The 27170-nt window shown below is 49.2% G+C and overlaps 1 protein-coding gene and 1 pseudogene across 1 annotated transcript in view; one reads left to right on the top strand and one right to left on the bottom strand.

Annotated features, from left to right (window-relative positions):
* LOC105465821 (phosphatidylinositol 3,4,5-trisphosphate 3-phosphatase TPTE2-like) overlaps positions 1-27170 on the top strand; it is a 384743-nt gene that overhangs the window by 228892 nt on the left and 128681 nt on the right.
* On the bottom strand, positions 8803-11744 carry LOC105471462 (immunoglobulin lambda constant 6-like; annotated as a pseudogene).

Raw genomic sequence — 27170 nt, 5'->3', positions numbered from 1 at the left:
CATGCTGGCCCATGCCTGTAATTCCAGCTACTCGGCAGACTGAGGCAGGAGAATTACTTGAACTTAGGAGGTGGATATTGCAGTGAGCTGAGATCGCACCACTGCACTCCAGCCAGTGAGATCGCACCATTCACTCCAGAGTGAGACTACATCTCAAAAAAAAAAGAAAAAGGAAGACCACACACACACATTTCTGGGCCAGAAAACCCTTGGCCAACAGTGTCTCCTCAAGGACCATCCTTCAAGTGACTTCCAGAAGAGGTGAAAAAGAAAAACTCATCTGTTCCAGCCCCAGGAAGATCAGGCCTGGGACCTGTCTGTGTCTGTCCTGTCCCTGAAGTCCATCCCTGCTGACTTGTGTCCTGTCTGCTCTGTGTCAGGCAAGTGGGGACCTGATTCCTGTTCTGACCCCTCACCAATTTCTGCTGGTGTCACTGCCATCATTGCACAAAGAGATGGAGATGACAAGAGAAAGCAATGAAACTCCATATTTGAGGCATTTAAGATGATGTCCACACCATGCTCTCGGCAGGCAGGAAGGCCAGGTCCTGCTCAATCCTACTCAGAAGGGGTCTCAGAGGTATGAGTACTAACCCTGTGATATTTCTCCTTGGCTGTTCCCTTTTTCTCTTTTTTTTGAGATGGAGTCTAGTTCAGTCACTCAGGCTGGAGTGCAATGGTTCGATCTCGGCTCACTGTAACCTCTGCCTCCTGGCTACAAGTGATTCTTCTGCCTCAGCCTCCTCAGTAGCTAGGATGACAGGCACCTGCCACCACTCCCAGCTCATTTTTGCATTTTCAGTAGAGACAGGGTTTCACCAGGTTGGCAAGACTGGTTTTGAACTCCTAACCTCAGACAATCCATCCACCTCCTAATTTTTTTTTTTTTTTTAAGTTCTGCGATACATGTGCAGGATGTACAGGTTGGTTACATGGGTAAAAGTGTGCCATGGTGCTTTGCTGCACCTGTCAACCCGTCACCTAAGTATTAAGCCCTGCATACATTAGTTGTTTATCCAGATGCTCTCCCTTCCCCTGCCCACTGACAGGCCCCAGTGTGTGTCATTCGCCTCTCTAACACTGTACATATGCTAAGGCCCCTCCCTTGCTGATGACAAGTCTAAGTGATGGGTGACGGGGGCTCTCTTGCCTGTTTTTGTCTGGAGAGACTGCCTGGCTTCAGGTTCCTGATAGGAGTGAGGACCTGGAGTGCAGTGTGAGAAACAGATGGCTCAGTGAAGAGCTGTGATCATCCACTAGAGTCCCTGGAGACAGCCATATCATTTAGACGGTGTGGGTTTGTGTGCAGGAGGGTTGGAAGGTAGCTAGGGGTGAATCAATGTGTCGTGATTGTGACTGTGTCTGTAAATGTGTGTTTTCCCCCAAAATGTGGCCCCACATGCCCAGCACAGTACAAGTGTCACTTTTCTTGACTTCCTGGTCTATGTGGTCCTCTCACCTCAGCCTCCCAAGTTGTGTCATTCTTCTAATAGAAAGGAAGAGAAACTTCAGCACCACCATACTCTTTACATAAATAATCTCTTTCTTCCCTCACCACAGCTGTACCTGAAGGTCAGTTTAATATCCCTACTCCTTAGATGGAGAGTGTGCAGAAAGGAGTGAACCCAGATTTTGACCTCCTGAATGGAAGAGGCAAAAGAGAACCAGGAAATGGGTCCCAATGTTGATGGTCTGTATGACTCAACTGTGTCATCACTCAGGCTTGGTGATAGGACCCCACACCAGGGAGTTCCAGCACCTATGTGTGTCCCTGGAACTGTGTGGCCTATAAGCTGTCAAACTTTGCCCATTATCAAATGGGGCCCCGGTGGTCACATAACCCTGGGTAGCAAAAGGTACAGGGAACATAAAATGGTGGCATGGACATTACTGTGAAATACACATAGAAAGCCCACAGGCTTCTGGTCAGCTCACAGATTCTGAGAAGTGTAAGGGATCATGTAGAAGAGTGTAGGTCAACATCTGTCAGTGCTGGGCTCATTCCTCAGCACTTGGTCAAAGCAGGGAAGATCAGGAAGATACTGCATTGTATTTCATAATATGACTACCTCAAGCCTTAGAGATGCTCCAATCCATGGCTGGGTGTGGTGGCTCAAACCTGTAATCCCAGCACTTTGGGAGGCCAAGGCAGTAGATCACCTGAGGTCAGGAGTTTGAGACCAGCCTGGCCAACATGGTGAAAGCCTGTCTCTACTAAAAATGCAAAAATTAGCCAGGCATGGTGGCCCATACCTGTAATCACAGCTACTTGGGAGACTGAGGCTGCAGAATCGCTTGAACCTGAGAGGTGGAGGTTGCAGTGAGCTAAGATTGAGCCACTGCACACTCCAGCCTGGGTTACAGAGTGAGACTCTGTCTCCAAAAAATAAAGAAATGAATAAAAAGAGATGCTCCATTCCATAGCAGACAGAAAAGGGCTAGTGCCACATCAGAACTCAGGACAACATTATCATTAGCCTGGTTCCCATCATCCTCACTGGAGACCTCCTGCACAGCTAGGTGAGTGAGGCTCAGCACTCACCAGGTACTGATCCCTGTGATGGACTGTCCCACTGTCAGGGGCTGGGGCGAGCATGGGCAGCCACTGACTCAGTGGATGCACACACAGTGTAAAGAAATGGAAGATGTGGGCAGGGCGCGGTGGCTCATGCCTATAATCCCAGCACTTTGGGAGGCCGAGGCAGGTGGATCACAAGGTAAAGAAATTGTGGCCATTCTGGCAAACACGGTGAAACCCTGTCTCTACTAAAAATACAAAAACATAACCAGGTGTAGTGGCGGGCAACTCTAGTCCCTATTCAGGAGGCTGAGGTTAAAGAATCACTTGAACCCAGGAAACACAGGTTGCAGTGATCTGAGATCACACCACTGCACTCCAGCCAGGGCAACAGACCAAGATTCCATCTAAATAAATAAATAAATAAATAAATAAAAATTTAAAAAAATAAGCTACCTTAAGGGATGGTAGAAAAGAAACAATCTGACCCTTACCTGATTCCTCTATTTAGGTACCAAACTGGCTAGATACGTAAGCTAGAGAATGGGATGGGGATTCCAAAATTGGGGTATTTGAATTTTCATTGCAAAAAGGGCTCTCCCTTTTCTAGATCAAAAAAGCCTCAGTGACAAAGACAAGAGGCAGAGGCAGCCTTTGCCCCGATGTCCCAGATCTGGGAAAGCTGGCTATGGGCAGGAGGGAGCTGGAAGCTGAGGATGTCTCTGGGGATGAGGGTATGGGAAGGGGGTGAGGGTGGCCACAGGCATGCCAGAGAGGAAACAGCACCCGTGGCTTTTTTACCTGTGGGCATCTTTTGGTTGCCGATGTGCTGCAGTTCGTGGCCCTCCGTGGCTCCCACATCCAGCTTGCCGGGCTCTACACTAGTGGATTCTGATGTTGCAGCAGCCACAGCCTCATAAATAACAGATTCACAACAGGGCGCCACCTTCCCCCTGCACCAGCTACAGGTGGAGTCGATACAACAGGTCAGTACACACCCCATGGGACACCCACACTCCTCTCCACTCCTGCCTGAGACATCGATGAAACTGAAATGGTGCTGCCCTAGCAGCCACACTACTGAGGCTGGCACAGCACTTGTAGAAGCAGCCTGACCCCAGGCAGATCTGGGGCCTCAGCCCTTACTCTGGTGCCACCTCCCAAACTGGCTGATCTATGAGGTCGGGAACTGCTGTCTTCTTTGAAAAATAAATGAACACGACAAGCGCCGAGAGGCACAAAAACTGCCGTGAGACAGCACAGTCGGAGCTCCTCCTCCTTCCACTGCCAGCTACCAACTGAGGGTTGCTGGCCCTGGCTGATGCCTATAACCACAAAGCTTCCTATGTCACCTGCTTACCAGGAAACAGCCAGGTCAGGCTAGTGACTCACAATGTCCAGCCCCACAGCCCCACACAATGCCTCACAATGCCCATCCCTGCTGCTGCCCACCTTGTGGCCACCCTGCCCCTCTGTGGTGATGGCACTACTCAGCCTTTTATTCACCCTGAGCTGCCTGAGCTTTCCAGTCCTGAGGAAAGTGCAGGGGAGTTATTACTGGAAGTCACCCTTTGCAAGAAAATCAATAGAAAACCCTGGTACAACCAGGCGCGGTGGCTCATGCCTGGAATCCTAGCATTTTGGGAGCCTGAGGGGGGTGGATCACTAACCCCATCTCTACTAAAAATATAAGAATTAGCCTGGCGTGGTAGCGGGCACTTGTAGTCCCATCTACTCAAGAGCCTGAGGCAGGAGAATTGTTTGAACTCAGAAGTTACAGGTTGCAGTGAGCCAAGATCATGCCATTGAACTCCAGCCTGGGCCAAAGAGAGAGATTCTGTCTCAAAAAAAAAAAAAAAAAGAGAGAGAGACATTATGTTCATCTGGAAGAAAAGGTAAGGCTGAAGGCAGTGGAAATGACTGCAGTGGATGGAAAAGTCTTGTGATCATTTGGGAGAGAGAACAGGAAGCGCTAGATGATTAGATGTGGAAGAACAGGGCAAGTAAAAGGAAAAACAGGCTGCTGAGGCTCTAGTTTGAAGGACTGGGTAAATAGCAATGACTTTCTCCTACACAGAGAATGTAGGAAGAGGAATAGGTATGGGGAATAAGATAGTTTTCAGTTGGTTGCAATGACTCACGACTGTAATCCCAGCACTTTGGGAGGCCAAGCTGGGCGGATTATGAGGTCAGGGGTTTGAGACCAGCCTGGCCAACATGGTGAAACCGCACCTCTACTAAAATTACAAAAATTAGCCAGGTGCGATGGTGGGTGCCTGTAGTCCCAGCTTTGCAGGAGACTAAGGCAGGAGACTCACTTGGACCCAGGTCATGGAGTTTGTAGTGAGCCGAGATCGTGCCACTGCATTCTAGCCTGAGTGACAGAGCGAGACTCCGTCTCAAAAACAAAAACAAAAAAAAAGACATAGCTTTGGACTCTTAAGTATTGCATTGAAATGGAGCTCTCTGGTAGAAGTTAGATAGAAACCTCTGTAGGATAACTCCATTCTGTGACATCTCAAGTCATGTTTTTTAAAAAAACACTTACAAAGTCAAACCATTACGGAAATTTCCTAAAATTTGCATACTAAAATATGACAACTTTTTAGTTATTACTTTCCTTTTTTTTTTTTTTTTTTTGAGACAGTCTTTGCTCTGTCACCCAGGCTGGGGTGCAGTGGCACGATCTCAGCTCACAGCAAGCTTTGCCTCCTGGGTTTACACCATTCTCCTGCCTCAGCCTCCCGAGTAGCTGGGACTACAGGCGTCCGCTACCTCGCTTGGCTAGTTTTTTGTACTTTTTTTTTAGTAGAGACAGGATTTCACCGTGTTAGCCAGGATGGTCTCAATCTCCTGACCTCATGATCCGCCCGTCTTGGACTCCCAAAGTGCTGGGATTACAGGTTTGAGCCACCGCGCCCGGCCTAGTTATTACTTTCTTAGAGCAACTTTGAATTTACAATCGTAGTGAATGAGGTGTCATGTAAAATAAAGCTGCTATATATAAATGACATTTAAATTTTATTGTCATCAGAGCATATAAAAAACAATTGAAGCCGTGGATATGGCAGGGATTGCTTTAAAAAGCTGTGTCTAATGAGGGGAGCTGGAAAGAAAAGAGACTTGGGGGTCAGGTGTGCTGACTCACTCCCGTAATCCCAACACTTTGGAGGCCGACGCAGGCGGATCACCTGAGGTCAGGAGGAGTTTGAGACGAGCCTTGCCAACATGGCAAAACCCCGTCTCTACTAAAAATACAAAAACTACCTCAGTGTTGCAGTGGGCACCTACAATCCCAGCTATTCGGGTGGCTCAGGCAGGAGAATTGCTTGAACCCAGGACACGGATGTTGCAGTGAGCTAAGATGGTGCCACTGCACTCCAGCATGGGTGACAGGGCAAGACTCTGTCTAAAAAACAAAATGGAAAAGAAAGAAGACTTGGGGAATAGGGAGGTTTAAGTGGCATTCAGTAAAGCCTACAAATGTGAGCAGTGAGAGTCAGGGTACCTGAGTGTTCATCAGAAATGGCTGATCGGGTGAGTCTCATCACAATGGAGCTGGTGTCTGCTTCTCATTTCTCTAATGGCCGTACCTAGCACAGTACCTGATCAATAGGGACTCAACACATAATACCCCAATGAACACAGAAAAATTCTGCCAGTTCAAAACTATGTCCATACCCACCAACTTCCCTCATGGAGTTTTACTTTTTTCACTTACTGTAATGTTTTGAAGTCCATCCCTTCTGTGGCCTGTATCCATAGTTTCTTTTCTTTGTATAACTGAGCAGCACTCCACTGTATGCACAGACCACATGGGTCTATCTATTCTCTAGCTGACGGACACTTGGGTTGTTTCCAGTTGTTGCCTGGAGTGAGTGAGGTTGCTGAGAACATTTAGGTATATGTCTTTTTGAACACATGCTTTCATTTCTTCTAGATAAATTCCTAGCACTGGAATTGCTAGGTCAAATAGCTAGTTTATGCTTAACTTCTTTTTTTGCTTTCTTATTCGTAGAAAATATTATACTGATACATAATATTGAACATTTTTATGAGGCGCATGTACTGTTTGGTTCCATGCATCCAACATGTCATCATTAAGACAGTGAATTTGGAGTATGGCCTTGAGTATTTACCATTTCTATGTGTTGAGTATATTTGAAGTTCTCTCTTATAGCTATTTTGAAATATACATTATTGCTAACCATAGCCACCCTACTCTGCTATCCAACATTAGAACACACTCCTTGCATCTAACTGTAGGTGTGTATTCATTGACAACCTCTCTGCATTCCCTTCTTATACCCGGAGGAGAGAGGAAGAAGGGAAAGGAGCTGTGGGTGGCTGAATTAGGGCCCAGGGATGGCTGTGTCCCAGTCCCGGGACCTGTCCATGTGCAGTGTTGTGTGGCCACAGGGACTTTACAGATGGGAGGATGTGAAGGAGCCTGAGGTGGAAGATGATCCTGGGTTATCTGGGTGGGTCCAAGGTGGGGTCTTTATAAGGGAAAGAAGGAGGCAAGAGGATCAGAGTGAGAGCAGGTGTGGGGGTGGAGGGAAAGGAAGGGAGAGAAAGAGGGAAGGTGAGAGAAGACGGTGGGGAGAGAGAGAGAAGCGTGGGAGGGAGACTTGAAGATGCTGAGCTCTGGCTTTGAAGTTGGAGGAAGGGGCCAGGAGCCCAGGGTGTCCTCTAGAAGCTGGAAAAATCCTGGAAATGGATTCTCCCCAGAGCCCTCAGAAGGAGCCTGGCCTAACTGGCACCCTGATTTTAGCACTCTAGGATTCATTTTGGACGTCTGACCCCACACCAGGGACAGAATCAATACGTGATGCTTTAAGCCTCTAAATTAGCAGTCATTTGTGACAGCAGCCACAGGAAAGTCAAACAGGAGCCATCGGAGAGACTCCCTAGGATGCCCTGAGTGTCCTTCCTTGGCCCCACCATCAGAAACACAGGCCTGACCACTGGTGGTGCCCCCACCCTTCTAACACCCTGCTCAGCAGGAACCATGCAGGAGGGGCTGGGTGTGGCTGGGCCATGCTCTCCCCCCACACCTTCCTCTCAGAGAGCAGCTGGAGCCCCAGACCCAGGGAGCCTCACAGAGAAATTCCCATCACAGAACCTGGTTTTCCACCTGAGGCTCAGGATCCAATGGAGAAGTGTTTCCCAAAAATGATGCTTCCTCCAAAGATGGTCAGTGACTTTCTATGCCAAACATCTGAGAAAATCTCCATGTCCTAGGGCTGCCAGGCAGTCACCTGTGCACATGTTGGAGCCCAAATCCCATCAGTAGTGAGGCCTTCGGTAAAACACATCCCCACTTTTAATTATGATGAGCTGCCTGGCCTCAGCATTGAAAACACCAACTTCCCTCGAGCAAAGACTTGTGTAATCTCTTGGAAATGATGGAGCACACCGGCCTGAACAACTGGTGAAAACCTGTCTCTAATAAAAATACAAAAATTAGCTGGGTGTTGTAGCATGTACCTGTAATCCCAGCTACTCAGGAGGCTGAGGCAGGAGAATTGGTTGAACCTGGGAGGCAGAGGTTATGGTGAGCTAAGATCGTACCATTGGACTCCAGCCTGGGCGAGAGCGAGACTCCATCTAAAAAAAAAAGAAAGAAAGAAATGATGGAGCACCTATTACCCTTCTTGCACTTGTTCCTGGGGAGCTCACAGCCTATCTTTTACAAGTGTCCTGAGCCTCTTGCAGGCCTTTTATGTGTGTTTCCTTCCTGACTTCCTCCTATTTTTCTCACACCTCTGAACCTGTTGTCAGGTGGAAAAATTTAAGAGCTCATGAATTTGATGGTGTGGGAGTGTCCTAGACAGTCCAGCCCTTGGGGGTGGGGAGTTGGGCAGAGAAGAAGGATGGCATTCCAGGGGCCAGAGCCAGAAGCAGAGGGACTCCAGGCCCAGAGTAGGATTTCCAGGCTGAGGAAAGAGAGGCCATGGGTCAGGGGAAGTTCCAGACCAGGACAGGGACAGAGGGTGTATCCGGGGCCTCAGCCAGAAATAGCTCCCTCCAAAACACAGGCAGGGAGTTGGAGGGTGAGATGCAAGGAGGAAGGGGAGATGGGAGAGAATGGATGGACCGGTGTTTAGTGATCCGACTCCTCCTATCCTGGCCTATGTCCCCAGGGGACACGCCTGGGAGCCTGTGATCCTCTCCTCCAGGCTGCTTTCCCACTGGTGCCAGGATTCCCCCAACGCCACCCTGAGCACCCAGGAGAAGCATCAAATTGTATGAGAGATAAGAAATGAAGAGAGGGAGCAGGATTTCTGGTTGACAAGGAAGGTTTATTGAGGGTTTACTGGCTACACAAGGGCTGGACGGCTTGGGATACAAAGAGACCCCTCCACTGGGATCCTGCAGCTCCAGGCCCCTATGGGTGGGGTGAGGGTTGGGAACCTATGAACATTCTGCAGGGGCCACTGTCTTCTCCACGGTGACATTTGTTTGTGGCTGGCCTATTTCACTAAGTATAATATCTTCAAGTTTCATCCATGTTGTAGAAGATTGTTGAAATCAATTTAAAAATAATTAACAATTAAAACCTATTAAGACCTATTCAAAGTAGTACATTCTGCAGGGGCCACTGTCTTCTCCACGGTGCTCCCTTCATGCGTGACCTGGCAGCTGAAGATGTTGCGGGATCTCCACTGCTCAGGCGTCAGACTCAGGTAGTTGCTGGCCACACACTTGTTTCTGTTTGAAGGGCATGGTCATCTCCACGCCCTGGGTGATGGGGGTACCATCTGCCTTCCAGGTCACCGTCAAGATTCCCAGATAGAAGTCACTCATGAGACACACCAGTGTGACCTTGTTGGCTTGGAGCTCTTCAGAGGATGGCAGGAACAGAGTGACCGAGGGGGTGGCCTTGGGCTGACCTTTGTGGACAGAGGAAGGGGTAAGAGATGACAGGGAGTGTGCGGTGTTGTGGAGCGCCTCTCTCTGTCTAGTCTCTGGGAGGGTTCATGGTGTGGCCATCTGGTCCACCCAGGGTCTCTCCCTCCCTCTTAATTCCCTCCTTTCCACTGGAGCCCTCTGGAGAGCAGACAACCCTGCACCTTCCTAGGGGCCTTCCCAAGTCACCTTTCCCAGGCATCCTGGCCCAGTCATTTCCTCTGCAGCCTCAGTTTCCCCATGTGTACCCAGGGCAGGCTGTGCTCCCTCCTTCCTGGTTTCTGGAGTCTGAATTTGGAATCTAGGAGTCTCTCCCACAGCACACAAAACTGGTCTGGCACGGTGTGGGGTGGCATGGCCTGGAGCCTCCCACCCCCTGGGGCAACAGGCTGTGCCCCAGCTTGGCCCACTCACCTCTCCTGGTAAAGCACAGGCTCCACTCAGACAAACCCTGGGGCTCTGCCGACGCCCCCGTCCTACCAGCCCGACTACAGGATCCTTCACATCGGCTGGGTTCTTGGGACTGCTTGCCCAGACTTCGGGTCACCACAGACCCCATGCCCACCCCAGCAGCCTCTGATGCCCCTGGACTTCACCTGGTGGCCCTGGAATTCTCTGCACCCCCATTTACTCCCCGCTAGTCACCTCCTGAGTCTAAGGTGCCCTTCCTCAAATGAAGGCAGGTGGTCGACCCGTGAACAGAGAGATACCAGGCCCCAGAAGTGACAGGACTCCAGGGACAGTCACATCTCTGCCCCAAGAGACCCTGTCCTTTCTTGTGACTGCCCTGGGATAGTTGGGCTCTCGGTCCTCGCCCAGTCTCATCTGTTCCTCGGTGTCCCCAGGTCCTGACCCAGCACAAGCCACAGAGCTGCAGCCTAGACCCAGAGTCCTCTCTGTGCCTTCCATTGGTCTCCCCTTGGGGTGACCCCTGTGTCCCCAGGACCCCGGGTGGCCCTCCGAGGCTAGAGGAACATCCAGCCCTCAGCCTAGATCCTGGGGTCCCGGGGACTGTCTCTAAGGCTACTGCAGGGCCCCTCATCAGAACTGGCCTCTGTCCCTCACTCAGACATCTGCCCTGGGAGAGGGGAGGAGCCCTGACCCTGCCCAATCCCAGCACATGCACCGGGACCAGGCTGTGTCCTGCTGTTGGAACCTGAAGGCGGCTAATCCCACGGTGGGGGCCCTTACTGCAGGATACCCTGAGACTAGCCCGCTTCCCTCAGACTCCATGGAGAAAGGAAGGGCTCCATGCTTAAGACTTGGAGGGCAGAGGGGAAGAAGCCCCAGAGAAAGAAAGCAGACTTTTCCAGAGACAGGAGAGGGTGGGACAGGCTGGGGAAAATTGTCAGAGGCACCTACCTAAAACGGTGAGCTGCGTCCCACTGCCAAACACATGCCTCGGTAAATTATGCTTGGATTGAAACCTCTGGGGCTAGCACCTGGGGCCAGTCCAGGAGCTGTGCTGGAGCAGGAACCTGCTGGGTGTGAGGGGCACAGGGCTGCAGTGTAGAGGTTGTGACCTAGGCACAGGGCAGGGGGTGCCCAGTATCCCAGTAGTGTCTCTGTGCCTGTCCCTTCTCTGCAGCAGGTGCCGCCCACAGCCCTGGAGTCACCCCAGCCTGTGTCCCACTCTCTGAAGCTATTGGTGCCGATGGCAACGCTGGCACAGAAGGTCCCAGCAACTCCTTGAGTGACAGATCCCCTGAAGCAGCTGTGTGGTGTGGCTGAGGAGTGCTGAGCTGGCTCAGACCTGCCCAACCTCACTTGGCCCCATTTTAAGGGCCTCTGAAATCCACCACAAGTGTCCCCAGTCAAGCCAGGCTGCCAGCCTGACTTCCTCCCTGGACCAGGACACTGGGTCATTCCCAACTCAAGACGAGATTCTTCTGCTTTTATATCTATCCAGGGAGATGCAGCTCAGTCTCACATTGTTCATGAAGTCTTTTCTGATCATTCATTCCATCTGTCCATCCGTCCATCTATGCATCTGTCCGTCTATTCATCTGTCTTTGCATCCATCTATCATCTGTCCATTCATCCATCCATTCACCTGTCCGTCCATCCATAAATCCATCCCGTCTACCAGGCACTGTTTTGTATACTGGGGACATGGTGTGGTCTTCCATGCTCTCACCCCCATCTCTCCCAGGTCATGGCCAAAAAGGCACTCCTCATGGTCATGTCCATAGTCCTTCTGCTGTACCTGGTGCCTCTGCTGGATGTGACACGGGGTTGGCCCCTCCTTCCAGTGACTCCTTTCCCCTTGGGGTCTGACTCCCCTTTCCTCTTCCCCTGGCATCTGTTTCTCCATGGCCTATGCCTGGCTGCTGACTCTCCAAGATCCCCACTCAGTCCTCTTTCTTGGCCATCTTCACACTCTGTGACCCCTACTCTTGCCCACATGGTGAGGCTGGAGTCTATCCCAGCTCCAAACCCTCTCAGCTCAACTGCCTACTGACCATGCCCAGTGAACTACCCAACAGGACTCTCAAATCACATCCAGAGGAGATGACTACCTTCCCCCAGCCCAGCTCATTTTCCACCTTCAACTCATCACAATGAGTTTGTTTTTGATTTTGGTTTTTTGAGCCTCCCAAGTAGTTGGGATTACAGGCATCCACCACCACGCCTGGCTAATTTTTCTTTTTGTTTTTGATTTGGGTTTTTTGAGCCTCCCAAGTAGTTGGGATTACAGGCGTGCACCACCACGCCTGGCTAATTTTTTGTATTTTTAGTAGAGATAGGGTTTCTCCACGTTGGCCAGGCTGGTTTTGAAATTCCAACCTCAGGTGATCCGCCCTCCTCGGCCTCCCAAAGTGATGGGATTACAGGTGTGAGCCAACACACCTGGATCCATTTTTATAATTGCACTCAAACATGCATAGCATCAATATTTCCACTTTAGTTTTAAACGTACAGCTCGTTGGCACTAACTACATTCACACTATTGGGCAACCTTCACCACCATCCATCTCCAGAACTCTTTCATCTTCCCAAACAGAAACTCTAAACCCATTAACTACAGTCCCCCATTCTTCCTTCCCCCTCGCCCTGATAACCTCAAATCTACTTTCTGTCTATGTGAATTTGCCAATTCTAGGTACCTCATAAAAGTGGATTCAAATGACATTTGTTTGTGGCTGGCCTATTTCACTAAGTATAATATCTTCAAGTTTCATCCATGTTGTAGAAGATTTTTGAAATCAATTTAAAAATAATTAACAACTAAAACCTATGAAGACCTATTCAGAGTAGTACAGCCAGGCGCAGAGGCTCACGTCTGTAATCCCAGCACTGTGGGAGGCCGAGGCGGTGGTGGGAATCACCAGGCCAGGGGATTGAGACCATCCTGGCTAACACAGTGAAACTCCACCTCTACTAAAAATACAAAAAAATAGCTGGGCATGGTGGCACACACCTGCAGTCCCAGCTACTTGGGAGGCTGAAGCAGGAGAATCGCTTGAACCCAGGAGGTGGAGCTTTCAGTGAGCCAAGATTATGCCACTGCAGTCCAGCCTGGGCAACAGAGCAGGACTCTGTCTTAAAAAAACTTTTTTAAAAAAAGGCTCAAATGTGTCCTTTGAAAAGTGTGTTGGGTCTGTCAGTATACAGTATATAAAATGTATGAAAGGTAGCCTGTTCCAGAGTTATGTTTGTAAAGCTGAGGACCCTCTGCATATACACAGCACACCCTTTCCCTGCACCACAGTATCTTCAAAAATTCTTCCCTCCAATCCTTTTTTTTTTTTTTTTTTGGAGACAGGGTCTCACTCTGTCACCCAGGCTGGAGCACAGTGGCATGATCACAGCTCACTGCAGCCTTGACCTCCTCAAGTGATCCTCCCATCTCAGCCTTCTGAGTAGCTGGGATTATAGGCATGAGCCACTACACCCAGTTAATTTTTTTTTATTTTTTATTTTTAGAGATGGGGTCCCACAATGTTGCCCAGCTCATCTGGAACTCCTGCATACAAGCAATCCACCCACCTTGGCCTCCCAAAATGCTGAGATTATAGGTGTGAACCACCACACCTGGCCTCCAATCTCTTCAAATTTCAGAACCTTACCTTTCTATCACTATAACACTATTTCCCTCACAGGATGCATGGTTATCATCAAGAAAGGCAGGCAGTAAGGGTGAAGATTTTTAGCATTTCTCTCAGTCCCATTTGGTGCTTACATCTTATTTTGGGTTGCACTTGACACCTTGACATATGGAATACTTGTCAGTTAGGCTTACAACAGCCTTAGAGTGATCATGTGGGTAATCTTGATGAGAGATATGATCATTAAATTCTAACCAAAATGTAGCATCCAAACATAAGACAAATACTTACAAGTGATAAATCCTGTATGATAGAGAGGATAACGGTGCCCAACTCTGATAATCTGTCCCAAATCAAGGCAGTAACATTTCTGCAAAGAAAAAAAAACAAAAGCATGTCTGCTAGTTCCTGGCCTGTGTTAGAGAAGGCTCTTTCTAGGGGCACCAGAGGGAATGGAGTGTAATTCAAACTGGAAGCCTTTTAAAGTGAGCTAGCTCACCTATTGAGGTTACACCTTTTAACTCCACTCCACTGCAGTAGTCAGGACTCTTGTTCCAAGTGACAGAAACCCCACTCAAACTAGCTTAAGCCTAAAGACAGATTTATGGACTGTCTCATGGAATTCATAAACAAGACAGTTCTGACTATCTCTCAGAACTCATTGGCCTTAAGAACTCTGTGGAGCCAGAGACTCAAACACCACTCTCTTCTCTTGTCATGTCTCCGTTTCTTTGAGATTTGTCCTTCTTTCTCAGCAACTCCCCCAACCCTCTAGTTCACATAATCTGAAGCATGGTTACAGGGAGCTCCTAAATTTTATATTTTGCAATCAGAAAGCCTACTTCAACCCTTTTTCAGTCTCCGTTTGAAAAATCTGTGTAAGGACACTTATTGAACTGGCCTGGGCAGGTGCGTTCCCTTGAATCAATCAGCACTGGGCATAGGACAAGTTCACATAATAATCGGGCAACCTAGAAAAAGGAAGTAAGGAGCAGAGGCAGCCCTTAGAAGGCAAGTAGTGCCAGAATGACATTCCCATGGGTGTTCTCTGCATCAACAACCCTACCATCCTGATGTTTTCTTTTGCATTCATTAATATTTGTGTGAGTCTGGAGAAATATACCATGTTCATGGATTGGAATACTCAATATCATAAAGATCAGTTCTCAAAGTAATTTGTAGATTACATGTAATTCTTATCAAAATCTAAACAGATTTCTTTCTTTTCTTATTTATTTATTTCTTTAGAGACAGAGTCTCGCTCTGTCACCCAGGCTGGAGTGCAGTGGTGCAATCTCGGCTCACTGCAAGCTCTGCCTCCCGCATTCACGCCACTCTCCTGCCTCAGCCTCCCAAGTAGCTGGGACTACAGGTGCCCGCCACGACGCCCGGCTTTTTTTTTTTTTCTTTTGTATTTTTGGTAGAGACGGGGCTTCACGGTTTTAGCCAGAATGGTCTCGAGTTCCTGACTTTGTGATTGGCCTGCCTCAGCCTCCCAAAGTGCTGGGATTACAGATGTGAGCCACTGCATCCAGCGCTTTTTTTTTTTTAAACAAACAGTCATCATTAGGATGAATCTCAACATATTTCTTAATAAATAATGACAAGCTGATTCTAATTTTGTTTTTAGAAAGCGTCTTGCTCTGTTGTCTAAGCTGGAGTATAGTGGTGCAATTACAGCTCACTGAAGCCTCAAACTCCTGGGGTCAAGCAATCCTCCCACCTCAGTCTCTCCAAGTGCTAGGATTACAGATGTCTGCCACCACGCCCGGCTAATTCTAAATTTATATGAAACTGCAGGCTGGTTGTGGTGGCTTATGCCTGTAATCCCAAAATTTTGGGAAGCAGAGGCGGGTGAATCACCTGAGGTCAAGAGTTCGAGATCAGCCTGGCCAACATGGCAAACCCCGTCTCTACTATAAAAACACAAAAAAGTTAGCCAAGTGTAGTGACACATGCCTGTAATCCCAGCTACTTGGGAGGCTGAGACAGGAGAAACAAGTGAACCTGGGAGGCAGAGGTTACAGTGAGCTGAGATTGCACCATTGTACTCCAGCCTGGGCAAAAAGAGCAAAACTCTGTCTCAAAGAAAAAAAAAAAATGCAAAGGGCCAAGAGTAGTCAAAATACTGGCTTGTTCTGAAATCTCTGGTCTATGAGATAATCTACTTCTTTTTTTTTTTTTTTTTTTTTGAGACAGAGTCTCCTCGCTCTGTTGCCCAGGCTGGAGTTCCTTGGTGTGGTCTTGGCTCACTGCAAGCTCTGCCTTCTGGTCTCACGCCATTCTCCTGCCTCCACCTCTCAAGTAGCTGGGACAACAGGCACCCAACACCACCCTCGCTAATTTTTTGTGTTTTTAGTAGAGACAGGGTTTCACCGCGTTAGCCAGGATGGTCTCGATACCTGACCTCGTGATCTGCCCGCCTCTGCCTCCCAAAGTGCTGGGATTACAGGCATGAGCCACCGTGCCCAGCCAGACGAGATGATCTACTTCTTACTGACTTCAAGATGTGATAAAAGGCTTGGCACAGTGGCTTATGCCTGTAATGCCAACACTGCGAGGCTGAGGTGGGAGGATTACTTGAGGTCAGGAATTGGAGACCAGTCCAGGCAACATGGCAGGAGCTTGTTTCTGCAGAAAAAGTCAAAAAAAACACAAATAGCTGAGCATGATGATACACACCTGTAGCCCCAGCTATCCAGGAGGCTGAGTCAGGATGATTATTTGAGCCCAGGAGTTCAAGGCTATAGTGGCTGAGGTGGGCGGATCACGAGGTCAGGAGGGCAAGACCATCCTGGCTAACATGGTGAAACCCTGTCTCTACTGAAAATACAAAAAAATTAGCTGGGCATGGTGGAAGGTGCCTGTAGTCCCAGCTACTCGGGAGGCTGAGGCAGGAGAATGGCATGAACCTGTGAGGAGGAGCTTGCACTGCACTGCAGCCTGGGCGACAAAGTGAGACTCCGTCTCCAAATAAACAAAACAAAACAAAACAAAGGAAAGAAAGAACAAAACCCTAGCAGAATGCTGCCCGTAGCGCGTCTTCACTCAGGAATGCCCATTTGGCCACACAGTAGCTCTCAGGAAAAAAACATTAATTAGTTCACCAATAGAGCAAGGAAACTCACTCATTAGCTTTAGGTCTGTTTTAGGGCAGATGCGGTAATGGTCTAAAATATCACAGAGTTATTCCAAGAAGCATTCGTTGAGAATGTATTCTCTTTATGTTCTACCCTACTCCTTCTACCTTGGTCTCCAGCATTCTGATTTTCCAATATCCTTATGCACTGTGCCCTTTTTAATTTTTGAGACAGAGTCTCACTCTTGCAGGCTGGAGTGCAGTGGTGCCATCGCAGCTCGCACCTCACTGCAACCTCCGCCTCTTGGATTCAAGTGATTCTCAAACTTCAGCTTCCTGAGTAGCTGGGATTACAAGCACGTGCCAACGCGCCCATCTAATTTTTGTATTTTTAGTAGACACAGGGTATCACCATGGTGGCTAGGCTGGTGTCAAACCCCTGGCCTCAAGTCACTCGTCCACCACTGCCTCCCAAAGTCTTGGGATTACAGGCAAGCCACCGCATGCAGCCTATTGTGCTCGCTTTATATATGGAAATACTGGTATGTTTGTTGGTGTAATACTATTGTTTTGGCCTGAATCTCAAATCTGAATTATTTTGTATTGAGACTATTCATGGAGTTTTTTGATTCACTAAAATTCCAAATTGAACAAGGATACACTTAATTAATTTAAAAATAATTTTTCCAGTCTGAGTGCAGTGGCTCACACCTGTAATCCCAGCACTTTGGGAGACCAAGGCGGGTGAATCATTTGAGGTTTGAAGTTCAAGACCAGTCTGGCCAACATGGCAAAACCCCGTCTCTACAAAAAATACAAAAATTACCCGGCTGTGGTGGCACAAGCCTGTAATCCTAGTTACTCAGGGGGATGAAGTGGGAGAATCACTTGAACTCAGGAGGCGAAGGTTGCAGTGAGCCAAGATCTCACCACTGCACTCCAGCCTGGGTGACAGAGCGAGGGACTCTGTCTCAAAAAATAATAATAATTTTTCCATATTTCACACTTCTATACTATCTTCGAGAGTCAGAAAATAACACCAACAAAACAGAGCATCTGATGCAATAATAATTTTTTTTTTTTTTGAGGTGGAGTGGAGTTTCCCTCTGTCACCCAGGCAGGAGTGCAGTGGCACAGCCTCAACTACTGCAACCTCTGTCTCCCTGGTTCAAGCTATTATCATGCCTCAGCTTCCAAGTGGCTGGGATGACAGGCACCTGCCACCGTGCCTGGCTAATTTTTGCATTTTTACTAGAGACGGGTTTTTGCCATGTTGCCCAGGCTGGTTTCAAACTCCTGACAGGTGATCCACCCACCTTGGCCTCGCAGAGTGCTGGGATTACATACGTGAGCCACTGCGTCCAGCTAGTGATACAATAATATCATTCTTAGCTCTGGTTCAAAGACTTTTTGAAGAAGCAGATAATGAACATGACAGAATTGAAACTGACTTGGGGAATCGATTAAAATCTCCATCTAGGTCAGGCGCAACGGCCCACACCTGTAATCCCAGCACTTTGGGAGGCCAAGACAGGCGGATCACTTGAGGTCAGGAGTTCGAGACCAGCCCAGCAAACATACTGAAACCCCATCTCTACTAAAAATACAAACATTCGCTGGGCGTGTTGGTGTGCACCTGTAATCCCAGCTACTCAGGAGGGTGAGCCACGAGGATCACTTCAACCCAGCAGGTGGAGGTTGCAGTGAGCCACGATCATGCCACTGTACTCCAGCCTGGGCAACAGAGTGAGACCCTGTCTCAAAAAAAAAAAAAAAAATTCCCCATTCATACACGATGAAACCGAAAGATCAAAAGAAAGCAGTGATTTTTTTCGAGCAAAACACACTTCTTGGTGTCAATGAAAAGATTACAGTCCTAACCTTTTCCCCAAGAATTCTGTCAGATAATCTCAAAGTCATCAAAATGAAATGGGATTATTTAAACATGAAGGACTTTTAAGAAAAATATTTGGCCAGGCACGGTGACTAATGCTTGTAATCCCAGCACTTTGGAAGGCCGAGGCTGGTGGATCACCTGAGGTCAGGAGTTCAAGACCAGCCTGGCCAACATCATGAAATCCCGTCTCCACTAACCTTAAAAAAATTGGCCAGGCATGGGGGCGGGTGCCTCCAATTCCAGCTACTCAGGAGGCTGAGGCAAGACAATCACTTGAACCCAGGAGGTGGACGGTGTGCGCCTGTAATCCCAGTTACTGGAGAGGCTGAGGCACGAGAATTGCTTGAGTTCAGGAGATGGCAGTTGCAGTGAACTGAGATCTCACCACTGCACTCCAGCCTGGGTGACAGAATGAGAAGGCCTGAAAAAAAAGAAAAAAAAAATCAGTGCTATTTTATCTTAAGTGTTTTATGATTAAATGTCTACAATTGTCTTTTGCACTAAGTTTATTATTTTTATTGTATTAAACTTTAGATTCATGGGGCACATGTGCAGGTGTGTTCCATGAGTACACTGCAACATGCTAAGGTTTGGGCTTCTAGTGAACCCATCACCCAAACACTGACCATAGTACCCAATGAGCAGTTTTTCAACCCTTTCCCCTCCTTCCCTCCCCACCTGTGGAGCTCCCAGGGTCTGTTATTTCCATCTTTATGTCCATTTGAACCAACTGTTTAGCTATTTATTTATTAATTTATTTTTGAGACAGAGTATCGCTCCTTCACCCTGCCTGGAGTGCAGTGGCGCCATCTCAGCTCACTGCAACGTTCACCTCCTGGGTTCAAGTGATTCTCCTGTCTCAGCCTTCTAAGTAGCTGGGATTACAGGCACGTGCCACCACACTCGGCAAACTTTTGCAATTTTAGTAGAAATGGGGTTCCACCATGTTGGCCAGGCTGGTATCGAACTCCTGACCTCAGGTGATCCACCTGCTTTGCCCTCCCAGTGTGCTGGGATTATAGGTATGAGCCACTGTACCTTGCCTATTTTTAAATAATACTTAATTTTCTTTGATTTTTCTAAAAATTTAGAGTACAATTATATAATGATGTTAACCTTTTTGGGAGGTGGGACGGGGTCTCACTCAGTCACCCAGGATGGAGTGCAATGGCTCAATCATGCTTCCCTGCAGCCTCAAATTCCTGTGCTCAAGTGATCCTCCCACCTCAGCCTCCCAAACAGCTGGGACCACAGGCATGCACCACCATGCCCAGCTCATTTTTCTATTTTTGTGGAGACAGGGTCTTGCTATGTTGCCCAGGGGGGTGTCAAATTCCTGAGCTCAAGCAATCTGCCCCCCTTGGCTTCCCCAAGTGCTGGGATTAGAGACCTAAACCACCGTCCCTGGCCTAATAATGTAGAATCTTACTTAACGCTTCATAGTATGATTTTTAAAGTTTGTATTTGAAATATATTTAAATATATAGTTTGATCTTTTGAAAAACATTTGAATTCCTAACAGATTATAAAATACTAGTTGTGCCCAGGAGGCGGAGGTTGCAATGAACAGAGATCAAACCGCTGCACTCCAGCCTGGGTGACAGAGCAAGACGCCAGCTCAAAAAAAAAAAGTTGTCTTAGGGTTCAAACCAGAGAAGCAGAACCAGTAGGAAAGATACACAGATTCAGATATACACAAACATATAGCGACACACATCTGCATAGATATAGAAACGGATGGCTTCTAGCCGGGCACAGTGGCTCACGCCTGTAATCCCAGCACTTTGGAAGGCCGAGGCAGGCAGATCACCTGAGGTCAGGAGTTTGAGACCAGCCTGGCCAACACGATGAAAATCTGTCTCTCATAAAAACACAAAAATTAGCCAGGTGTGGTGGTGCATGCCTGCAGTTCCAGCAAATCGGGAGGCTGAGGCAGAAGAATTGCTTGAACCCGGGAGGTGGAGATTGCAGTGAACCGAGATCGCGCCACTGCACTCCAGCCTAGGTGACAAAGCTAGACTCCGTCTCTAACAAACAAACGAACAAAAAAATTATATACAGACATACATCTAGATAGATAGATAGATTGGTAAAACCTTGGCTTCTGCATTTGTGGGGTTGGCTAAGCAAGCCCAGAGTCCACAGGACTGGCCGTCAGGAAACGACAATCACCCGTGGGCTGGAGCCGCACAGGCAGGGCCAAAGCTTCTTTTTCACAGGCACTCAGGAAGAAAGATCCAGAGGGAAGGGAGCACAATGGTGGACTCAACTGCTATTTGAAGTCTGTGCTCCAGGAAGTCCTAAGCCCTCTCTTTTTTAAAAAAAGAAACATAAACTTTTTGGCTGGCTGTGGTGGCACAAGCTGTAGTCTCAGCTGCTCAGGAGGTTGAGGCAGAAGAATTGCTTGAGCACAGGAGTTAGAATCTAGCCTGAGCAGCATAACAAGACTTTGGTTCTAAAAAGTATTTAAAAAACAGTCCGGCCACAGTGGCTCACGACCACAGTCCCAGCACTTTGGGAGGCCAAGGTGGGTGAACTACTTGAAGCCAGGAGTTCAAGATCAGCCTGGCCAACATGGTGAAACCCGGTCTCTACTAAAAATACAAAATCAGCTGGGTGTGGTGACACATGCCTGTAATCCCAGTTACTTGGAAGGCATAGGTGGAAGAATTGCTTGAACCTGGGAGGCAGAGCTTGCAGTGAGCCAACACTGCACTGCTGCACTCCAGCCTGGGTGACAGAGTGAGATCCTGTCTCAAAAAAATAAATAAGAAATATTTTCAAAATAAAACACTTTTAATGTTTTTATTATTTTTTTCTTTAGCAGTACATTGGCAAGTTGAGTAAACTTTTAATTTTAAAACAGTTTTAGAATTACAGACAAACTGCCAAGACAGCACAAAGTTCACACATACCCTTGTACCTGGCTTCCTTCTTATGAATATCTTAAATTAGTATGGTAAATTGCTACAGTTAAAAAACCTAGCTGCGCATGGTACCTCACACCTATGATCCCAGCACTTTGGGAAGCCAAAGTGGGAGGATTACTTGAGTCTTGGAGTTCAAGACTAGCCTGGGATACACAGTGAGACCTTGTTTTAGTTAAAAAAAAAAAAAAAAAAAAATTTAAGGCCGGGCTGGGTGGCTCATGCCTATAATCACAACACCGTGGGAGGCCGAGGCAGACAGATTACCTGAGGTCAGGAGTTCAAGAACAGCCTGACCAACATGGAGAAACCCTGTCTCTACTAAAAATACAAAATTAGCCGGATGTGGTGGGGCATGCTTGTAATCCCAGCTACTCCGGAGGCTGATGCAGAAGAATCACTTGAAACCAGGAGGCGGAGTTTGCAGTGAGCCGAGATCTTGCCATTGCACTCCAGCCTGGGCAACAAGAGCAAAGCTCCACCTCAAAAAAAAGAAAATTTTTTTAAATGAAAAATTGGACCAGGCTTCAGCACAGTGGGACAGTCACACCTCACTGCAGCGTCAAACTCCTGGGCTCAAGCAATTCTCCCTCCTCAGCCTCCCTAGCAGCTGGGACTGTAAGTGCATACCACCATGCTGACTAACTAAAACAAAAAAAAAAAAAATTAGAGAGATGTAGTCTCGCTATGTTGCCCAGGCTAGTCTCACACTCCTGACCTCAAGATCTTCCCATCTTAGCCTCCCAAAGTGCTAGGATGTGAGCCACCATCCCTGGTCCCAATAAACCAATACTGATATATTATGATTAACTAGGGCTCATCTTGATTCAGATTTCTTTACTATTTCCCATAATGTCCTTTTCCTGTCCCAAGATGTCATCCAGGAGACCACACTATGTTTAGTTCTTAAGTCTCCTCAGGATTGCTGGAGTGCAGTGACTCCATCTCGGCTCACTGCAACCTCTGACCACTGAGTTCAAGCTATTCTCCTACCTCAGCCTCCCCAGTTGCTGGGATTACAGGCACCTGCCACCATGCCCAGCAGTGCAGTGGGGCTATCTTGGCTCCCTGCAACCTCCGCCTCCCGGGTTCAAACAATTCTCCTGCCTCAGTCTCCCAAGTAGCTGGGATTACAGGTGTGTGCCACAACTCACTGTCTTTTTTTTTGGAGACAGAGTTTGAGATGGGGCTTCACCACGTTGGCCAGGCTGGTCTAGAACTCCTGGCCTCAGGTCATCCACCCACCTCACCCTCCCAAAGTGCTGGGATTACAGGTGTGAGCAACTGCGCCCAGGCTATTCTGCACTTCACGTGCAAAATAATTTTCCCTTTACAATAAATTGCTCTATGCTGCATCACCTTTGCTGTGTGATTCTTATTTAAATTCTTTATTTATTTTAATTATTTCTTCTTTTTGAAACAGGGTCTCACAATGTTGCCCAGGCTGGTCTCAAACCTTTGAGCTCAAGCAATCCATCCACCGTGGCCTCCCAAAGTGCTGGGATGACAGGAATTAGCCACCACACCTAGCCTAAATTCTTTGAAACTTACAACTGCGGCCTCAAAACAGTTGTCAATCATTGCACCACTGCCGTCCAGCCTGGGCGACAGTCTAAGGCCTCATCTCACAAAAGGAAAAAGATATATTAAAAATAAATAAATAAATAAATAAATAAATAAATAAAATTTTTTTTTTCCCCTAAAAACAGGGTATCCCAGTCAGGCACGGTAGCTCACACCTGTAATCCTTGCACTTTGGGAGGCCAAGGCAGGTGAGTCATCTGAGGTCAAGAGTTCAAGACCAACCAGGCCTACATGGTGAAACCCTTGCTCTACTAAAAAAAAACCCACAAAAATTAGCTGGACACGGTGGAAGGTGCCTGTAATCCCTGCTACTCGGGAGGCTGAGGGAGAGAATCACTTGAACTTGGGAGGCAGACGTTGCAGTGAACCCAAGAGTGCACCAGTGCCCTCCAGTCTGGGATCCTACAGAATGAGATTCCAGCTCAAAAACAAATACAAGAGCCAGGGTCTCCCTCTGTTGCCCAGACCAGAGTGCAGTGATGCGGTCACAGCTCACTGCACCCTTGACCTCCCATGCTCAACTGATTCTCCTGCCTCAGTAGCTGGGACTACCAGCACGCATCACCATGCCTGATGAATTTTTTAATTTTTTGGGGTGATGGTCTCACTATGTTGCCCAGGCTGGTCTTGAACTCTTGGCCTGAAGTGATCCTCCTACCAAGTCCTCCCTACAAAGAGCTGGGATGACAGGCGTCACCCACCACACCCGGCCCTTCAAAGCTGCCTGTTCCTTGACCACGATGTGTAGCAAGGGGAGCTAGAGTGAGAGCAGCACCGTGGGAAAGGGACAGGAGTGCCAGCCTGAGCTATGTGACATTAGGCCAGACCCCTCTTCTCCAAGCGAGATCAACCACATGAGTGATCTCAGGAGCCCGTGTCCGCTCAGACAGCCTGGATTTTAGCTTCGTAGATGGATGGGAACCTGTGAAGGTTTAGAGATGCTGGGAGAACCTTTTTCCTGGGAGAGTTTTCCAAATAGGGAACAAACAGAGCCACCCTGGGCCCCGCTGAGGGAGGATCCTACCAGAAGCCGTCACCACTGTCTCGCTTCACGCCGGTGGTGATGGTGATGTCATCGATGCAGGTAGTTGGTGTCGTGTACAGAAGCACACACCGCTGCAGTCCTGTGTAGTTGAAGAAGTCAAAGTCTGTGTTCTGGATAAAGTAACCCTTGGGATACCTAGGACGGGAGGACTGTGGTTCGCTGGGCCCTTGCCACGTGTCTTTTGCCCTCAGCTCACATGCCTCCCCAGATCAGGGCCTCCTCTCTGCGAAGGCCACCCTGTCCCTGGCAGGAAGACCACAGGGTGGGGCGGGAAGATGGGTGTGTGCAGTGGAGGCAAGATGGTACCCACTTGGACATGTCGGTCACATACGGATGGTCCCTGGTGGCAGGGTGGGGGGGGGTGAGCGTGCTCTTGATGGCGACAGTGACTCAGAGGCGGGAGGGCAGGGGACCCACGTGGAACAGGCTGCTGACGTCAGCCTCGAAGGAGAGGTAGCCCCTTTCATGCTCTAGCGTGTGGACATCATTCACCCACTGCAGACATAGGAGATATGGGAAGGGGGTGGCAGGTCGGGACATGAGGAGGGGCTCTGCTATCGGACACTCCCTCACATAACCCGCAGCATGGGGCTCAGGAGCCTGCCAGTCAGACAGGAAGAATGACATCCCAGTGGGGTAGATCAGGCCACCTATCCCCCTACACAGGGCACAGCCCCCAGGGCAGGGTAAGGCCCCCCACCGTCCCAACCCAGGAGACAGGCTGTGGGTGGAATCTGACGGTCCCGTGCTGTTCAGCAGCTGTGCCCACCCACCCGCCCTGCCTACTCCTGGCCATACTGACCACAATGGCATAGAAGTGGGCACTGCCAATCCTCAGCATCACTCTTGTGTGCAGGTCCTGGATCCATTGCTTCAGCAGGGTCACCTCCCGTTCATGCCACACCCAGCTGACAAAATGCCCAGTCCTGGCTGATATCATTGAAGATGCAGAGAACCGGTATGTCCAAGGTGGGGCCCGACTGCAAAGAGAAGGGCTGGGCTCAGCTCCTAAGCCCCCAAAGGGATCCGGGACCAGTGTGCTGCACAGCTGTGCCCCCAGACCTAGAACAAGCCCTGACACATGGCGGGGACTCCTGGCGGAAAAGACAGATAGCTTGCTGATGACAGGTCCACTGCCAGGGCAGGTTGTACACCTGGGACACTGGGGTCAGGAGATCCTCATTGGGGCGGATGGCACCCAGTATCTCCCGAGACAGGGGTGAACCCAGGGGCACATCCCAGCCAAAGGCAAGAAAGTTCAGACCTGTGACTAAGATGCAAATGACCCACTGCCTGTCAGAGGAAGAAAGGCTGGTTAGGGGGAGGGGCAGCTCTGCTTAGGACACTGTGAGTGAGGCCCATGCTGGCAGCCAGCCCTCTCCTCTCTTTCTCTTGTACTGAATACCACAAAAACAGAAACAGAGGATGTAGGCTGGGTATGGTGGTTAATACCTGTAATCCCAGCACTTTGGGAAGCAGAGGCAGGCGGATCACAAGGTCAGGAGTTCGAGACCAACTTGGCCAATATGGTGAAACCCCATCTCTACTAAAAATACAAAAATTAACTGGGAGTGGTGGCGGGCGCCTGTAGTCCCAGCTACTAGGGAGGCTGAGGCAGGAGAATCGCTTGAACCCAGGAGACGGAGGCTGCAGTGAGCCATCCCCTTGGATATCATGCCATCGCACTGCAGCCTGGGTGACACAGTGAGACTCTCTCTCAAAAAAAAAAAAAAAGACAAAGAAAAAGAGGAGGTAGAACAGGCAAAGGAGGCCCAGACTTCACCGGATTCCACTTCTCTGCTGACCACTTCCAAGTCAGGAGGGCAACAGGGGTGGCATCCTCGGCCTGATGTCACTGTCTGTCCTCTATCTGAACCCTGAAAACCAAGCTACCTTCCCCCCTCAGCAGAGCCGACATCAGAATGTCTAAACTGTCCCCTCCTCCTGATCCCCGGGCCCAGCTCTGTGCAGGGCCTGCCCCTCAGGCCTGACGAGTGTCTGGTGGCTCATGCCTATAATCAGTACTTTGGGAAGTCAACGTGGGAGGATGGCTTGAGGTCAGGAGTTTGAGATCCGCCTGCATAACGTACTGAGACCCTGTATCTTAAAAAACAAAACAAAACCAAAAAGTTGGTTTTTGTTTTGAGACAGGGTCTCAGTCTGTCGCACAGGCTGGAGTGCAGTGGCCTGATCTCGGCTCACTGCAACCTCCGCCTTCCTGGTTCAAGCAATTCTCCTGCCTCTGCCTCCCAAGTAGCTGGGATTACAGGTGCTCATCACCACGCCCCGCTAACTTTGTATTTTTAGTAGAGACGGGGTTTCACCACGTTGGCCGGGCTGGTCTTGAACTCCTGGCCTCAGGTGATCCGGCCGCCTGGGCCTCCCAAGGTGCTGGGATTACAGGCGTGAGCCACCAAGCCCGACCAAGTTTCTTTTCTTTCTTTTTTTTTTTAATTAGGCATGGCGGTCCCAGCTAAATTGCAAGGCTGGGGCGGGAGAATCGCTTGAGCTCAGAAGTTAGGATTGCGCCATTCCGCTCCAACCTGGGCGGCAGGGTCAAACCCCGTCTCAAAAACATTTCAAAAACTAAAAATCAATATTAGAAAGGACACTGCCCGGGCTCAGCCTTCGCCTCAGGACGCGGCTGGACAGGAGCTCTTCCTCCTCCTAACGCCTCCTCCGCCCTGGCCCTCCCGGGTCCCCCTAGTCCTCCCGGTTCCCCCATCCTCCAACCAGGCGCCCCCAAGCCCGTTGACCTTTAACCTCCTCCAGGCCCCCAGTTCTGGGGCACTCAGGTGAAGGAGGGTGCAGGGCGCCGGGGCTTACCCATTCCCAACGCTGGGTTTCCGGGCGCCTCTCCTAACGGTCACCGGTACCTCTGCTCCTGGAAGCCCAGGCGTCGGTTGACGGAGAAGTGGGCTGGGAAGCCTCAGAGGCGGTGGAGCTCCTTGCGCTCCCGCGACGCGCTCTCCCCGGTGTACAGCATCCCGCCCAGCAGCGCCTGCCCGCAGCCACACAACAGGGGCCCCAGAGCGGCCCCGGACACCGCCACCATCCAGGTCATAGTTCCCGCTCCCTGTCTTGTCAGCCAGTCTGAGGGGATGAGAGCGGCGCCCGCGGAGCCCTGCGGGCCTGTCGCGCGACGCGCCTGCGGCGTGA

This window comes from Macaca nemestrina, chromosome 15 (assembly GCF_043159975.1).
Source record: "Macaca nemestrina isolate mMacNem1 chromosome 15, mMacNem.hap1, whole genome shotgun sequence".
NCBI classification, from domain to species: Eukaryota; Metazoa; Chordata; class Mammalia; order Primates; family Cercopithecidae; genus Macaca; species Macaca nemestrina.
Note: the sequence above shows the minus strand (reverse complement) of the source record. Positions and strands in the feature narration are given on the sequence as shown.